At 42.1% G+C, this 18,170-nt stretch overlaps 2 long non-coding RNA genes across 18 annotated transcripts in view; both read right to left on the bottom strand.

Annotated features, from left to right (window-relative positions):
- Positions 1–5,648: 5,648 nt before the first annotated feature.
- Positions 5,649–16,845, bottom strand: LOC148045051 (uncharacterized). 13 transcript variants are annotated; one of them, XR_015697025.1, is made up of 11 exons: positions 16,046–16,845; positions 15,522–15,719; positions 13,849–14,800; positions 13,325–13,522; positions 11,648–12,601; positions 11,124–11,321; positions 9,452–10,402; positions 8,928–9,125; positions 8,032–8,194; positions 6,764–6,925; positions 5,649–6,445 (listed from the first exon to the last, which is right to left on the bottom strand). It is a non-coding gene; the product is annotated as an uncharacterized LOC148045051 (long non-coding RNA). The 13 variants fall into 13 exon arrangements; XR_015697026.1 differs by lacking the exon at positions 15,522–15,719; XR_015697029.1 differs by lacking the exons at positions 15,522–15,719; positions 16,046–16,845 and having other exon boundaries at positions 11,648–11,810; positions 12,439–12,601; positions 13,849–14,885.
- Positions 16,846–17,719: 874 nt separating this feature from the next.
- LOC106554925 (uncharacterized) overlaps positions 17,720–18,170 on the bottom strand; it is a 49,302-nt gene continuing 48,851 nt past the window's right edge. For all 5 annotated transcript variants that reach the window (XR_015697032.1, XR_015697035.1, XR_015697034.1 and 2 more), the window contains one exon: positions 17,720–17,917. This is a non-coding gene — a long non-coding RNA (uncharacterized LOC106554925). The remainder of the gene's footprint in view (positions 17,918–18,170) is intronic.

The following is an 18,170-nucleotide window of genomic DNA, read 5'->3' as shown; positions in this document are numbered from 1 at the left end:
CTTCCAGTACTGGGACCTCTTGGCTGCTAAACATGAAATTCCCAGCTCCAGCAACAGGTAGGTTTCCCTCAGTGACTTATGTCCATTTTTGCACCCTTATGACCGTTGCAGCATCTCCCTGGTCCCGGGATTTACATTTGGAGGCTGGACAACTGACTCCCATTTACGACGGTTATGAGGAAATGTCCTATGTGGAGATAGGACTCTGGTGTGAATGGAATGGACATGAGAGTGAGGAATATAAATTCTGATAAAACATTTTCTTTTGTCTTCATTTCTTTGCCTTGGCAATTAAGCGCTTTGCTCCTTTCCTGTCTCTCTCTCTGAAGAGGGAGGGGAGTCGCGGGGGGGGGGGGGCTGCCTCAGAAAAAACTGTTCTTTTATTCTGCTCTGCAATAGGAAGGAAGGAGGGGGGCTGCACATTAACAACGAGGCAGAAGTTAGCACCTTAAAACCGCTAGCCAGGAAGAATAGCTCACTTATAAGGAAAAAAACCCTAAACCGGCACACTTTGCAAGTCACCTGTGACCGGGGGTGAAAAAACAACGTAAAATCCAAATAACCATTCAAAATGATCTGTTGTGCATGCATGATTAGGGGAAGGGCAAAGGGTTGAAGGCGACCATCCCTTGACTATAAAAACTGCTGAAAGACTCTAGTCTTGGCCCTTGGTTAGCTTTTCAAACCGGGGTCCTTAGATCTGGGTACCAAAGTAAAAGTATGATTCTGTATCACATCTTGTGTCCGTTGACTTATCTGCTTCGACACTAAGCAAGAGCCCAGTTTTGGGGACAACAAAACCAAGATGGATTTTATTCAAGGTGCCAAAAGAAGAGAGAAGGTTCCACACACAGAACACAGTGGAAAAAGGCGGGAAAATACTCCACAATTCTCCACTTTTCTCCTTTGCCAATTTCTCTCTTTCCTGCCACAAAATGGAGGACCCTGTGGGGCTTGTGCCATCTTTAGCTGTCCCTCTTACTGCCTGTAGGGGGCAGTCTATAGTCTGGCCTTTAAGTGATGCCTGGCCTCTGCAGGCAGTGAGTAGGACAGCTAAAACTGGCAAAGACCCCGCATCCTCCATTTTGTTGCTCAAGTCCCTTTTTAGAGAGGATTGTTTTTCCTTCCATAAAAAGGTAAGCAGAGAATAATGGACAAATGGAATTGAAAGAGACCTTAGAGGTCATCTGTCTAACTGCCCAGTGCAAGATCTATTAGAGCATGTTTCTCAACCTTAGCAACCTGAAGAAGAGTGGACTTCAGCTCCAAAAACTCCCCAGTCAGCAATCAGGGTCCTTCTTCACTGGTTTTTTCCATGATTTAGCTGTCCCTCTCACTGCCTGTAGGGGGCAGTCTATATTTAAGCCATATCTGGCCAACGCAGACAGTGAGTAGGATAGCTAAAGCTTGCAAAGATTCATGTGTTTCTTCAGGCACCTTCTCACAAGGCCTTTTGAATATGAATCATATCTCTTTTATGCATATTTCCCTTTCATCATTTGGGCCTAGAGAGGGAAACCTGGATTCTCTGGATCTCTTAACACCAGATTATACTCCAAGGGACAAGATTTTAATTTCACTCCCAGAGAAGGGGTGGAATCTGGGGCTCCCCAACCTCTCCAGGTGACCGAGGGTTTCCCTTTCTGAGGGAGCCGCTCTGGCTGCAGCCAATTCGGGGCTTGAAGCCCCTTCAGGATTAACTCATCAATGGATAACCCATACCCTCAAGGGAAGGCAGCCAGTTGGTGGTTATTGTTTAAATCTCAGGTCCAGGCCAATCAAAGCCTTGGCCTATGATGTCAGAGGCTCCTCCTGAGCTCATTGGCTGAAGCTCGCCATGGCAACCTCCAGCATCCTTGGGGAGTCTGGACCACATAATGGAGGCTCTGCTCAACATCCCTGGAAAGTGGCTGGATTGGATGGCTGGCACTGGGGGCATCACAGGGTCTCCCTCGCCTGGGCTCCTCAGGAGGGAGAGACCCTTCACTTTAAGGCAGAACCAAGGGGGGAAGATTAGAAAAGTGGGGATTCCATTAAACTTCACAGACATGCTGATACCTGCCATGTTGGCAGCCTCCATACCTGTCACCAAACTCCTCATCCATCATGTCAAAAGTTCCTGTCACCAGAAAGGGGCTGGGCCTGGCTGGCTTTGTGACGGTGAAGTGCACTCGGAAAAATCTGCAATGTTTAGGGGCCAAAAAAATGGCTTCAGGCTGTCCCAGTTGGGTGGGCATTGCAACCACAAAGCTAGAGGTTGATCTGCTTAATGATTTGGGGAAATTACTAAACTCTGATTTTGTTGGCCAGATAGTAGTTATTTCCCAATAACACACTTGGCCTGGCAACTGAACATTTGTTTTCATTTTTTATTACTTGGATTTTTTATACCACCTTTATTATTTCTCTAAATAGCTCAAGGCAGTGAACATATCTAAGATTTCTTCATCCCCACAAGAACAACCTTGTGAAGGCTGAGAGAAGGACTGGCTCAAGGTCACTCACTGGGCTTTCATGGTTGAGATGGGACTCGTAGTAAGTACTTGCAGGGGGGGGGGGTCTGTCTTAATTCCAAAGGTCACCACCTTTTCCTGTTATCAGAAACCATAGCAATACAAAGACAGTCAAATTGATAGAGAGCTGATACCGACTCCTGTGGGGTTTTTTGAGCAATGAGATGCCTTGAGTTGGATTCAGAATCAAATGGGAAGTCAGGATAATTTGAAGAGAGACCAGTATTGAGGGATTTTGTTGGCGTTTCTCAAACTAGACCCCTTTAAGATATGGGAGACTTCAACTCCCAGCCAGCCATTTAGCAAGCAGAATTCTGGGAGTTGAAGACCATTCAAGCCTTAAAAGGGCCAAGTTTGTGTTTTTATACAAAGTTATACTGCTTTAGGCCAGGGGTGTCAAACTCAAGGCCCACAGGCCAGATCTGGCCTGCAGAATGCTTAGATCCAGCCCGCAGGACACTCTGCAAATAGCGGACTGGCCCATGGCGCCTCTGCCAACAAAAACGGAGCTTGAGAGGGCTGCAAGTGGCCCTGCTAAGCCCTAGTTCGCTTGTAGAGTACTGCAGGAGGCTGTCGCTGCTCAAAACGGAGCCTGGGAGGGGTGCCTCTTGACACGAGTGATGTCGAACTGGCTACTCCCACCCTGGCCACACACACCCGCCCCTCCGAGGTCAAACACAACCCTGATACAGGCCTCAATGGAATTGAGTTTGACACCCCTGCTTTAGGCTTTTGTCATTTGATTGCATTAACCCTAATCTGTTCCCTGTTTGTAGATTAAGGCAACAATGAAAAGGAAGTAGACAACAGAAGCCTTGAGCTGAAAGGGACTTTGTAAGTTAACCGCCTGCCTGCCTGCCTGCCTGATTGATAGATTGATTATGTGTCATCAAGTTGAATGTTGATGCCTAGTAGCCCATAGATCAATTTTCTCCATGGAGATCTGTCCCCAACCTGGTCCTCTGGGTCTCCCAACCTTCCCCCAGCCTCATTTTAGCTGCTTATGGGTGATCCTTCACTTTTCCCAGACTTCTCCAGGGAGTTTGGTCTGCATTGATTGACAGCATGGAAACTGTGTAGACTCTGAGTGACCACAGAGGTAGATAGATGACCTGTCCCCAGTCTGGACTTTCCGGTCTCCCAAAAATTCACCCATCCACACAGTAATCAAATCCACCAACCTTACCCTAAAATTTCCTCCCTTTCTCTTTCCTTCCACCTTTACCAGCATTAGGAACATTTCCAGAGAGCTGATTTTCACTTGATGTGGCTCAAATATGATATTTTGAACCTGATGGTTTTTAGTTGAGATCTGAGTAGATTATATTGAAAGGATCCTTCATCAGGAGACCCCCCTCTGCAGATCGTTGGTTATCCACTCCTGCTGCATCCCATGCTAGCAGAAGATTATGGACTCCAAAACTTTAGGAAAAAGCCAGAATTGAGAAGGCAGGTTAGCAAAATTAGACCTGAACTGAGAGAGGATGTGACTGTGTCTCCATTTTTCAAACAGGTCAGCAACAAGGAAAAAATGGTCGTACAGCCAATATCCTTGGATGATCTCTCAGCGACCACTGAGGTTGATGAACTGAGAGACTCCTTTGACTTTCAGACCCAGAAATTCCAGAAAGATAATCAGTGGATGAAAGATCAGCATAGCTATCTCCAGGAGAAAGTGGATCAACTTAAGATCACAACAGACAATCTGCAGAAGATCATGCCATCAGTTAGAGCTAGAGAATAAATCTTTGGTGAAATACATTAAAGAGCCCTACAAAAAACTGCATGAGGTTACTTAGCCAAGTGTCCATCTCAAGTAAGAGAAGGCTGACTGAGAAAAACCTCAAAGAGGCGAGGAACTTTCTGCCAGACATTAAGAAGCACCTCCAGAGTCTGCAGCATGAAGTGGCTGAGATGGACCACAGTTACCATGTGCAGAAAAGCCACTACAGCCAACTGAGAAAGTCACCCCTCTTCAGAAGATGAGGGAAAACAAGAAGAAGCACCTCAAAAGTCTGCAGCAGCCGCATCTGAGATCCCAGATCCAGCTCTGGCCAGACTCACCTGGCATACAAGGTAGCAAGTCCCCCCACTCATCACCTCCCAGGTACACCAGATAGGAAATATGACCAAATGAGGTAACTCTACTTTATTGGAAGGATACATAAGATAATCTTGAAAGTCTGAAAGTACATCTCTCCCACCAACTCTTTTGAAAGCCTGAAAAATGATGGAGGGTCCCTTTATGAGGTTCTTTCTGTGCCAGTTATGCACCTGGGGGCTCCCCCACCTTATCTGATTATTCCCTGTGCAGCAGCATCTCCTTCTCTCCCCAAGGTCATTTATTTGTTACTATTCCTTTATTTTTATAAACAACTCAAGGCAGTCAATCTATCAAACACACCTTCCTTCTCCTATTTCCCCTCACAACAACAACCCTGTGAAATAGAAGGTATAGTGACTGACCGACAGTCACCCAGCTGACTTTGATGACTAAGGTGGGACTAGAACTCAGAGCTGAGGTGGCGCAGTGGTTAGAGTGCTGTACTGTAGGCTACTTCAGCTGACTGCACTTCTGCAGTTCGGCTGTTCAAATCTCACCGGCTCAGGGTTGACTCAGCCTTCCATCCTTCCGAGGTGGGTAAAATGAGGACCCGGATTGTTGTTGGGGGCAATATGCTGACTCTGTAAACCGCTTAGAGAGGGCTGAAAGCCCTATGAAGTGGTATATAAGTCTAACTGCTATTGCTATCTTCCACTTTCTAGCCTGGTGCCATATTTTATTTGCACTTATCTTTACACTTCCTTAATAGTTTGCGGGAATGCCTTGATCCAGCAAAGTATTAACTACGGTACTCCCTCATAATTAAGTTAATTAATTAAGATAATGCCTCATAAAACTGACGAGGTGTGAATAGCAATTGGTCCTTGCTCATCTAGTTTTCTATGTTGTCATTAATACAGGCGGGATAGTTGAAGAAATAGGATTTTGTGATCAAACATGTATACCAATTCTTAGATAAAGCTACTTTGATCTTGTTTTAAAAATACCATCCAGCTTTTAGAACAATATCTACGATTTCCTAATAGAGTGCATAAGTAAACTCTAGTAGAAAAATAGATAATTTTTAGCAGTAGGACTTAACAAGACCCTTTTATTTCACATAAGAACAAATGAATGGCAGCTACAATGTGAATCTTTCATTAAGATTTCATTTATACTTTTTGTCATATCATTTCTTTTTTTAATCAATTTTTTATTTTATTCAAAACCTCCAAAAAATGTAATTAAAATTACAAACAAGCCCCAAAAGTTAAATAAAACTACATAAAAAGTACATAAAAAGAAAAACGAAAAGAACCAGTTCAGGTGAGGAAACCAGGAATCTCTCAGCAGTGGAAAAAAAAATGCTGCTGAGTCTGGATGCCATCTTAGGGAGAGTCAGAAAAACGCTTTCCTTCCAGTTGTTCATCAGCTGCCAGTCCTGGATGCTCAGCCATCATCCCTGAGTTCTGCAGGTCATTTTCCACCAGATGTCCAAGAATTTGAAGCCCTGGCATGGTCCTTCTTGACCTGGGCAACTAGAGAGCCAATCTGGGTTTCTGTTATATGTATTTTCCTCTATTGTTTATGGGAGAGCCACTCTTTATCCGATTCCTCTCATGAGTCCTGTTCAGTATGATTGAACCTGAGGTGTAGCCCTAATCTTCCTCAGAGCACACAAGCCCCACAACCATGTCAAGGTCCTGCCTCATGGGGGGGGGGGGGGGATTGTGGTTCTTCACACAATCAGCTAGATGTTCAGACTGGATGTCAGCTCTTCCAAGGAAGGCGGCCTTTGGCAACTGACTGAGGGTGAGATTGTCAATGCTGATGGGGTCCAAATTGGGCTCCAGTTGTTTTGGGATTTCACCCACTGCAGCTATTCATCCTGGGGCAAAAGAAGCACCAATGTAATATTTTAATTAAAAAAATAAGTAAGCAAGAAATAATAAATAAAACGTAACAACCAAATTAATATTTAAAACTACCAGGCTCCCACTCTTCTTCCTTTTTAGCTTCCAAGGCCAGCCATCCCCACCCAAAAACCCAAAGCAGGCACTGCAAGCAACTAAGGACCCCAGGTGACCGCAAGAGGCCCCAAATCCTCTCCCTTCAGCTAAGACTCTTCTTTTGGACATAGAATTAAATAACAATAATATCATCATAATGAGAAAAAACCAACAACCAAATTAGTTCAAACACTTACCATCCATCACATTGTCGTGCAACGTAGAACGTCTGACATCCTTCACTCATCAATGATGGGGATGTTGGGGTAGATGGGTTCCGGTATGTACAGTTCCACAGTGATGATATCAACCTCCACATCTTCATTTTGTTTCTCTGGTGACACTGCAGACACCTTTTTCTGTGGATTGAAGAAGAGGAAAAGAATCAAATATAACTGACTGGTACACTTTTTTCTTAACAATGATAATAAAGATAATTCTTAATGGGGGCTCCAGATTTTCAAGAAAAGATTTGGAGTGGGAGTAGAAGACCTTCAAGGTCCCTTGCAGCTCTGAGGGAGTCTATACTTTCTCCTGTTAGTTCCACCAACATTTGGGGGGGGCTTTCAGTGCCCCAGGGCTCCCCAGGTTGTGGTGATGCCACTCCCCTGATCAGGAGCAACTTACTTGCACAGGTGAACAAATATGCAGAGGTCAATGAAGACATAGACCCCCAGGGTCAAACAAAGTTGCCATCCAGGGGTCCCCATAACTTGTCAGAAGGTGCAAAGAGGAAAGAACTGAAGAGGAAATGCTTTTGTAAAGTTGATTTGATTCTTTTGAATTTATTTTGTAATGTAAATCTACATCTGGATTTGGAATGCCCTTCAAGATCATTTTTTAATCCGTTCATTTCTGTTCCAAAATGGAAGAGACTGAACTCATGTGGCCATCCAGTGAGAGCCCTCAGAACTTCCTTGGAAGTTGGAAAATGATTTTTCCAACTGATTTTTCCGACCCTGGAAAATGATTTTGGTCATCTTTGGAATCTATGTGTTGTTTGGACTCTGCCTTGAAGGTGTTGCAAGCGTCACCAGAACCACCAGCTGAAGATGAGGAGGAGGCCTCCATCACTGTGGAACCTCCATACCGGAATCCATCGATCCCAACATCACCATAATTGATGGAAGACAATGTCAGACTTTCAGCCCTGGGTCAACAATGTGATGGCAGGAATTTCACCCATGGTCACAATTTGTCCTGGGGCAAAAGAAGCACAGATTGAATATTTTAATAATAATTAAATAGTAAACAAGAAACAAAACAATGAAATAAAACTGAGCAACCACATTAAAGTTAAAGGCTCCTAATATTCTTTCCTGTCAGCTTCCATAGTCCAACCACCCCTACCCAAAACCCTAAAGCAAGAAATGCAAAAGAAAAAGGCATTAAGAATTAAATAAAAACAGCAATAACAAAATGCCTTTGAAATAGAAAAAATAAAGACAAACTGACAAACACTTACCAACCATCATATTGTCAGGCAAGGCAGAACATCTGACATCCTTCGCTCATCAATTAAGGTGATGTTGGGGTAGATGGGTTCCGGTATGTACGGTTCCACCGTGATGATATCAGCCTCCACATCTTCATTTTGTTTCTCTGGTGACACTTGCAGACACCTTTTTCTGGGGATTGAAGAAGAGGAAAAGAATCAAATATAACTGACTAGTACATTGTCTTCTTAACAATGATAATGAAGATAATTCTTAATGTAGGCTCCAGATTTTCAACAAAAAAAAAGATTGGGGGTTGGACTAGAGGACCTTCAAGGTCCCTTCTAGCCCTGAGGGATTCTATCCTTTCTCCTATTAGTTCCACCAACATATTTTTTTTTGGGGGGGGGGGGCTTTCAGTGCCCCAGGGCTCCCCAGGCTCTGGGGCTTCACTTCAACTGCAGCACCGGGCGCAAGCGGCTAGGAATGGCCACCCACAAAAGGGGCTTACCAAGTTTACCCACCTTCTCCAAGAAACCACTACATTTCTCTCTTTCTTTATCCCCTACGTTACTTCTTTTTCAGTTTGTACATGTTCCTGGGTGGTGTCTTTTTGCCCACTTCTCCTTAAGGAGAAGTCCTCCCTAGGAAAATGATTGCACCTGACATACTATCTCTTCTTAGTTGGTTAGTTGAAACCCACCAGTGCTCTGTAGGCTGCTTTGTGTGTTCTGCAACACAACTCTCAAAACGCTTCGCTGAACGTACTCGTTCTCCCAATGGAAAGCTTACCTAACAAGTTTTCTCATGAAAAAGTGCTGCAAAGCAAAAGCAAAAGCAAAAGCAAAAACAAAAGAAAGCAAAAATATGTTTTCAAAAACAGAAGAAATGTGTGACAAAATTTGATTTTAATGTAAAGCATTACCTGGAGTGTAGGCCAGACCTGATACCACACCAACAATGATTCCACGTGTGAAAAACAGCGTTTTAAACTTTTCAGTATATGGTGACAACACTAGACCACCTATGGTCACTAGATCTCCAACTACCGCCACTTTTATAGCTCCATACTTCATCAGAAGTTTTCATCACGGTGTAACCGTACAGGTGTGCTGAATCTTTTCTATTTGAGAGATTATAATTATGTTTATATAGGATATCAGGTCGGATGTCTCTTTTAAACAACCCCCTCCGGATGGAGGTTGGGGCTGGGTTGTAGTGGCGGCTGCCACTACATTATATGTTTAATTAAATACATTTGTCTTTTTAAGCTTGGATTGGATCTATCAGCTATGCTCTCATGATGACATTTGCTCCTATTTCCGGAGGCTGATATCCTCACGGTGTAACCGTAGAGGTGTGCTGAATCTTTTCTATTTGAGAGATTATAATTATGTTTTGATTCTTGATTTGATTTGAAAAAATAAAGACAAACTGACAAACACTTACCAACCATCATATTGTCAGGCAAGGCAGAACATCTGACATCCTTCGCTCATCAATTAAGGTGATGTTGGGGTAGATGGATTCCGGTATGTACGGTTCCACCGTGATGATATCAGCCTCCACATCTTCATTTTGTTTCTCTGGTGACACTTGCAGACACCTTTTTCTGGGGATTGAAGAAGAGGAAAAGAATCAAATATAACTGACTAGTACATTGTCTTCTTAACAATGATAATGAAGATAATTCTTAATGTAGGCTCCAGATTTTCAACAACAAAAAAGATTGGGGGTTGGACTAGAGGACCTTCAAGGTCCCTTCTAGCCCTGAGGGATTCTATCCTTTCTCCTATTAGTTCCACCAACATATTTTTTTTGGGGGGGGGGCTTTCAGTGCCCCAGGGCTCCCCAGGCTCTGGGGCTTCACTTCAACCGCAGCAGAAATATCAAAATCGTCTGCAAGTTTCATCTGCAAAAAAGAAAATGAAGCACGATTTTTAACATGTCGGGTTTAAAGTATTCTGTTTAGTGAACACTAGTCGTAATTAAGCTAACCTAGTAATTAAATATAGCCGTAAACAAGAAACAAAACAATGAAATAAAACTGAGCAACCACATTAAAGTTAAAGGCTCCTAATATTCTTTCCTGTCAACTTCCATAGTCCAACCACCCCCACCCAAAACCCTAAAACAAGAAATGCAAAAGAACAAAAGGCATTAAGAATTAAATAAAAACAGCAATAACAAAATGCCTTTAAAATAGAAAAAATAAAGACAAACTGACAAATACTTACCAACCATCATATTGTCATGCAAGGCAGAACATCTGACATCCTTCGCTCATCAATTAAGGTGATGTTGGGGTAGATGGATTCCGGTATGTACGGTTCCACCGTGATGATATCAGCCTCCACATCTTCATTTTGTTTCTCTGGTGACACTTGCAGACACCTTTTTCTGGGGATTGAAGAAGAGGAAAAGAATTAAATATAACTGACTAGTACATTGTCTTCTTAACAATGATAATGAAGATAATTCTTAATGTAGGGTCCAAATTTCCAACAAAAAAAAGATTGGGGGTTGGACTAGAGGACCTTCAAGGTTCCTTCTAGCCCTGAGGGATTCTATCCTTTCTCCTATTAGTTCCACCAACATTGGGGGGGGGGCTTTCAGTGTCCCAGGGCTCCCCAGGCTTTGGGGCTTCACTTCAACTGCAGCACCGGGCGCAAGCGGCTAGGAATGGCCACCCACAAAAGGGGCTTACCAAGTTTACCCACCTTCTCCAAGAAACCACTACATTTCTCTCTTTCTTTATCCCCTACGTTACTTCTTTTTCAGTTTGTACATGTTCCTGGGTGGTGTCTTTTTGCCCACTTCTCCTTAAGGAGAAGTCCTCCCTAGGAAAATGATTGCACCTGACATACTATCTCTTCTTAGTTGGTTAGTTGAAACCCACCAGTGCTCTGTAGGCTGCTTTGTGTGTTCTGCAACACAACTCTCAAAACGCTTCGCTGAACGTACTCGTTCTCCCAATGGAAAGCTTACCTAACAAGTTTTCTCATGAAAAAGTGCTGCAAAGCAAAAGCAAAAGCAAAAGCAAAAACAAAAGAAAGCAAAAATATGTTTTCAAAAACAGAAGAAATGTGTGACAAAATTTGATTTTAATGTAAAGCATTACCTGGAGTGTAGGCCAGACCTGATACCACACCAACAATGATTCCACGTGTGAAAAACAGCGTTTTAAACTTTTCAGTATATGGTGACAACACTAGACCACCTATGGTCACTAGATCTCCAACTACCGCCACTTTTATAGCTCCATACTTCATCAGAAGTTTTCATCACGGTGTAACCGTACAGGTGTGCTGAATCTTTTCTATTTGAGAGATTATAATTATGTTTATATAGGATATCAGGTCGGATGTCTCTTTTAAACAACCCCCTCCGGATGGAGGTTGGGGCTGGGTGGTAGTGGCGGCTGCCACTACATTATATGTTTAATTAAATACATTTGTCTTTTTAAGCTTGGATTGGATCTATCAGCTATGCTCTCATGATGACGTTTGCTCCTATTTCCGGAGGCTGATATCCTCACGGTGTAACCGTAGAGGTGTGCTGAATCTTTTCTATTTGAGAGATTATAATTATGTTTTGATTCTTGATTTGATTTGAAAAAATAAAGACAAACTGACAAATACTTACCAACCATCATATTGTCAGGCAAGGCAGAACATCTGACATCCTTCGCTCATCAATTAAGGTGATGTTGGGGTAGATGGATTCCGGTATGTACGGTTCCACCGTGATGATATCAGCCTCCACATCTTCATTTTGTTTCTCTGGTGACACTTGCAGACACCTTTTTCTGGGGATTGAAGAAGAGGAAAAGAATCAAATATAACTGACTAGTACATTGTCTTCTTAACAATGATAATGAAGATAATTCTTAATGTAGGCTCCAGATTTTCAACAACAAAAAAGATTGGGGGTTGGACTAGAGGACCTTCAAGGTCCCTTCTAGCCCTGAGGGATTCTATCCTTTCTCCTATTAGTTCCACCAACATATTTTTTTTGGGGGGGGGGGGGCTTTCAGTGCCCCAGGGCTCCCCAGGCTCTGGGGCTTCACTTCAACCGCAGCAGAAATATCAAAATCGTCTGCAAGTTTCATCTGCAAAAAAGAAAATGAAGCACGATTTTTAACATGTCGGGTTTAAAGTATTCTGTTTAGTGAACACTAGTCGTAATTAAGCTAACCTAGTAATTAAATATAGCCGTAAACAAGAAACAAAACAATGAAATAAAACTGAGCAACCACATTAAAGTTAAAGGCTCCTAATATTCTTTCCTGTCAACTTCCATAGTCCAACCACCCCCACCCAAAACCCTAAAACAAGAAATGCAAAAGAACAAAAGGCATTAAGAATTAAATAAAAACAGCAATAACAAAATGCCTTTAAAATAGAAAAAATAAAGACAAACTGACAAATACTTACCAACCATCATATTGTCATGCAAGGCAGAACATCTGACATCCTTCGCTCATCAATTAAGGTGATGTTGGGGTAGATGGATTCCGGTATGTACGGTTCCACCGTGATGATATCAGCCTCCACATCTTCATTTTGTTTCTCTGGTGACACTTGCAGACACCTTTTTCTGGGGATTGAAGAAGAGGAAAAGAATTAAATATAACTGACTAGTACATTGTCTTCTTAACAATGATAATGAAGATAATTCTTAATGTAGGGTCCAAATTTCCAACAAAAAAAAGATTGGGGGTTGGACTAGAGGACCTTCAAGGTTCCTTCTAGCCCTGAGGGATTCTATCCTTTCTCCTATTAGTTCCACCAACATTGGGGGGGGGGGGCTTTCAGTGTCCCAGGGCTCCCCAGGCTTTGGGGCTTCACTTCAACTGCAGCACCGGGCGCAAGCGGCTAGGAATGGCCACCCACAAAAGGGGCTTACCAAGTTTACCCACCTTCTCCAAGAAACCACTACATTTCTCTCTTTCTTTATCCCCTACGTTACTTCTTTTTCAGTTTGTACATGTTCCTGGGTGGTGTCTTTTTGCCCACTTCTCCTTAAGGAGAAGTCCTCCCTAGGAAAATGATTGCACCTGACATACTATCTCTTCTTAGTTGGTTAGTTGAAACCCACCAGTGCTCTGTAGGCTGCTTTGTGTGTTCTGCAACACAACTCTCAAAACGCTTCGCTGAACGTACTCGTTCTCCCAATGGAAAGCTTACCTAACAAGTTTTCTCATGAAAAAGTGCTGCAAAGCAAAAGCAAAAGCAAAAGCAAAAACAAAAGAAAGCAAAAATATGTTTTCAAAAACAGAAGAAATGTGTGACAAAATTTGATTTTAATGTAAAGCATTACCTGGAGTGTAGGCCAGACCTGATACCACACCAACAATGATTCCACGTGTGAAAAACAGCGTTTTAAACTTTTCAGTATATGGTGACAACACTAGACCACCTATGGTCACTAGATCTCCAACTACCGCCACTTTTATAGCTCCATACTTCATCAGAAGTTTTCATCACGGTGTAACCGTACAGGTGTGCTGAATCTTTTCTATTTGAGAGATTATAATTATGTTTATATAGGATATCAGGTCGGATGTCTCTTTTAAACAACCCCCTCCGGATGGAGGTTGGGGCTGGGTGGTAGTGGCGGCTGCCACTACATTATATGTTTAATTAAATACATTTGTCTTTTTAAGCTTGGATTGGATCTATCAGCTATGCTCTCATGATGACGTTTGCTCCTATTTCCGGAGGCTGATATCCTCACGGTGTAACCGTAGAGGTGTGCTGAATCTTTTCTATTTGAGAGATTATAATTATGTTTTGATTCTTGATTTGATTTGAAAAAATAAAGACAAACTGACAAACACTTACCAACCATCATATTGTCAGGCAAGGCAGAACATCTGACATCCTTCGCTCATCAATTAAGGTGATGTTGGGGTAGATGGATTCCGGTATGTACGGTTCCACCGTGATGATATCAGCCTCCACATCTTCATTTTGTTTCTCTGGTGACACTTGCAGACACCTTTTTCTGGGGATTGAAGAAGAGGAAAAGAATCAAATATAACTGACTAGTACATTGTCTTCTTAACAATGATAATGAAGATAATTCTTAATGTAGGCTCCAGATTTTCAACAACAAAAAAGATTGGGGGTTGGACTAGAGGACCTTCAAGGTCCCTTCTAGCCCTGAGGGATTCTATCCTTTCTCCTATTAGTTCCACCAACATATTTTTTTTTTGGGGGGGGGCTTTCAGTGCCCCAGGGCTCCCCAGGCTCTGGGGCTTCACTTCAACCGCAGCAGAAATATCAAAATCGTCTGCAAGTTTCATCTGCAAAAAAGAAAATGAAGCACGATTTTTAACATGTCGGGTTTAAAGTATTCTGTTTAGTGAACACTAGTCGTAATTAAGCTAACCTAGTAATTAAATATAGCCGTAAACAAGAAACAAAACAATGAAATAAAACTGAGCAACCACATTAAAGTTAAAGGCTCCTAATATTCTTTCCTGTCAACTTCCATAGTCCAACCACCCCCACCCAAAACCCTAAAACAAGAAATGCAAAAGAACAAAAGGCATTAAGAATTAAATAAAAACAGCAATAACAAAATGCCTTTAAAATAGAAAAAATAAAGACAAACTGACAAATACTTACCAACCATCATATTGTCATGCAAGGCAGAACATCTGACATCCTTCGCTCATCAATTAAGGTGATGTTGGGGTAGATGGATTCCGGTATGTACGGTTCCACCGTGATGATATCAGCCTCCACATCTTCATTTTGTTTCTCTGGTGACACTTGCAGACACCTTTTTCTGGGGATTGAAGAAGAGGAAAAGAATTAAATATAACTGACTAGTACATTGTCTTCTTAACAATGATAATGAAGATAATTCTTAATGTAGGGTCCAAATTTCCAACAAAAAAAAGATTGGGGGTTGGACTAGAGGACCTTCAAGGTTCCTTCTAGCCCTGAGGGATTCTATCCTTTCTCCTATTAGTTCCACCAACATTGGGGGGGGGGCTTTCAGTGTCCCAGGGCTCCCCAGGCTTTGGGGCTTCACTTCAACTGCAGCACCGGGCGCAAGCGGCTAGGAATGGCCACCCACAAAAGGGGCTTTCCAAGTTTACCCACCTTCTCCAAGAAACCACTACATTTCTCTCTTTCTTTATCCCCTACGTTACTTCTTTTTCAGTTTGTACATGTTCCTGGGTGGTGTCTTTTTGCCCACTTCTCCTTAAGGAGAAGTCCTCCCTAGGAAAATGATTGCACCTGACATACTATCTCTTCTTAGTTGGTTAGTTGAAACCCACCAGTGCTCTGTAGGCTGCTTTGTGTGTTCTGCAACACAACTCTCAAAACGCTTCGCTGAACGTACTCGTTCTCCCAATGGAAAGCTTACCTAACAAGTTTTCTCATGAAAAAGTGCTGCAAAGCAAAAGCAAAAGCAAAAGCAAAAACAAAAGAAAGCAAAAATATGTTTTCAAAAACAGAAGAAATGTGTGACAAAATTTGATTTTAATGTAAAGCATTACCTGGAGTGTAGGCCAGACCTGATACCACACCAACAATGATTCCACGTGTGAAAAACAGCGTTTTAAACTTTTCAGTATATGGTGACAACACTAGACCACCTATGGTCACTAGATCTCCAACTACCGCCACTTTTATAGCTCCATACTTCATCAGAAGTTTTCATCACGGTGTAACCGTACAGGTGTGCTGAATCTTTTCTATTTGAGAGATTATAATTATGTTTATATAGGATATCAGGTCGGATGTCTCTTTTAAACAACCCCCTCCGGATGGAGGTTGGGGATGGGTTGTAGTGGCGGCTGCCACTACATTATATGTTTAATTAAATACATTTGTCTTTTTAAGCTTGGATTGGATCTATCAGCTATGCTCTCATGATGACGTTTGCTCCTATTTCCGGAGGCTGATATCCTCACGGTGTAACCGTAGAGGTGTGCTGAATCTTTTCTATTTGAGAGATTATAATTATGTTTTGATTCTTGATTTGATTTGAAAAAATAAAGACAAACTGACAAACACTTACCAACCATCATATTGTCAGGCAAGGCAGAACATCTGACATCCTTCGCTCATCAATTAAGGTGATGTTGGGGTAGATGGATTCCGGTATGTACGGTTCCACCGTGATGATATCAGCCTCCACATCTTCATTTTGTTTCTCTGGTGACACTTGCAGACACCTTTTTCTGGGGATTGAAGAAGAGGAAAAGAATCAAATATAACTGACTAGTACATTGTCTTCTTAACAATGATAATGAAGATAATTCTTAATGTAGGCTCCAGATTTTCAACAACAAAAAAGATTGGGGGTTGGACTAGAGGACCTTCAAGGTCCCTTCTAGCCCTGAGGGATTCTATCCTTTCTCCTATTAGTTCCACCAACATATTTTTTTTTTGGGGGGGGGCTTTCAGTGCCCCAGGGCTCCCCAGGCTCTGGGGCTTCACTTCAACCGCAGCAGAAATATCAAAATCGTCTGCAAGTTTCATCTGCAAAAAAGAAAATGAAGCACGATTTTTAACATGTCGGGTTTAAAGTATTCTGTTTAGTGAACACTAGTCGTAATTAAGCTAACCTAGTAATTAAATATAGCCGTAAACAAGAAACAAAACAATGAAATAAAACTGAGCAACCACATTAAAGTTAAAGGCTCCTAATATTCTTTCCTGTCAACTTCCATAGTCCAACCACCCCCACCCAAAACCCTAAAACAAGAAATGCAAAAGAACAAAAGGCATTAAGAATTAAATAAAAACAGCAATAACAAAATGCCTTTAAAATAGAAAAAATAAAGACAAACTGACAAATACTTACCAACCATCATATTGTCAGGCAAGGCAGAACATCTGACATCCTTCGCTCATCAATTAAGGTGATGTTGGGGTAGATGGATTCCGGTATGTACGGTTCCACCGTGATGATATCAGCCTCCACATCTTCATTTTGTTTCTCTGGTGACACTTGCAGACACCTTTTTCTGGGGATTGAAGAAGAGGAAAAGAATTAAATATAACTGACTAGTACATTGTCTTCTTAACAATGATAATGAAGATAATTCTTAATGTAGGGTCCAAATTTCCAACAAAAAAAAGATTGGGGGTTGGACTAGAGGACCTTCAAGGTTCCTTCTAGCCCTGAGGGATTCTATCCTTTCTCCTATTAGTTCCACCAACATTGGGGGGGGGGCTTTCAGTGTCCCAGGGCTCCCCAGGCTTTGGGGCTTCACTTCAACTGCAGCACCGGGCGCAAGCGGCTAGGAATGGCCACCCACAAAAGGGGCTTACCAAGTTTACCCACCTTCTCCAAGAAACCACTACATTTCTCTCTTTCTTTATCCCCTACGTTACTTCTTTTTCAGTTTGTACATGTTCCTGGGTGGTGTCTTTTTTGCCCACTTCTCCTTAAGGAGAAGTCCTCCCTAGGAAAATGATTGCACCTGACATACTATCTCTTCTTAGTTGGTTAGTTGAAACCCACCAGTGCTCTGTAGGCTGCTTTGTGTGTTCTGCAACACAACTCTCAAAACGCTTCGCTGAACGTACTCGTTCTCCCAATGGAAAGCTTACCTAACAAGTTTTCTCATGAAAAAGTGCTGCAAAGCAAAAGCAAAAGCAAAAGCAAAAACAAAAGAAAGCAAAAATATGTTTTCAAAAACAGAAGAAATGTGTGACAAAATTTGATTTTAATGTAAAGCATTACCTGGAGTGTAGGCCAGACCTGATACCACACCAACAATGATTCCACGTGTGAAAAACAGCGTTTTAAACTTTTCAGTATATGGTGACAACACTAGACCACCTATGGTCACTAGATCTCCAACTACCGCCACTTTTATAGCTCCATACTTCATCAGAAGTTTTCATCACGGTGTAACCGTACAGGTGTGCTGAATCTTTTCTATTTGAGAGATTATAATTATGTTTATATAGGATATCAGGTCGGATGTCTCTTTTAAACAACCCCCTCCGGATGGAGGTTGGGGCTGGGTTGTAGTGGCGGCTGCCACTACATTATATGTTTAATTAAATACATTTGTCTTTTTAAGCTTGGATTGGATCTATCAGCTATGCTCTCATGATGACGTTTGCTCCTATTTCCGGAGGCTGATATCCTCACGGTGTAACCGTAGAGGTGTGCTGAATCTTTTCTA

This window comes from Thamnophis sirtalis, unplaced genomic scaffold, assembly GCF_051295495.1.
Source record: "Thamnophis sirtalis isolate CommonGarterSnake01/CBP01778 unplaced genomic scaffold, rThaSir2_p1.2 scaffold_6, whole genome shotgun sequence".
NCBI lineage: Eukaryota > Metazoa > Chordata > Lepidosauria > Squamata > Natricidae > Thamnophis > Thamnophis sirtalis.
This window is presented reverse-complemented; position numbering and strand designations above follow the sequence as displayed.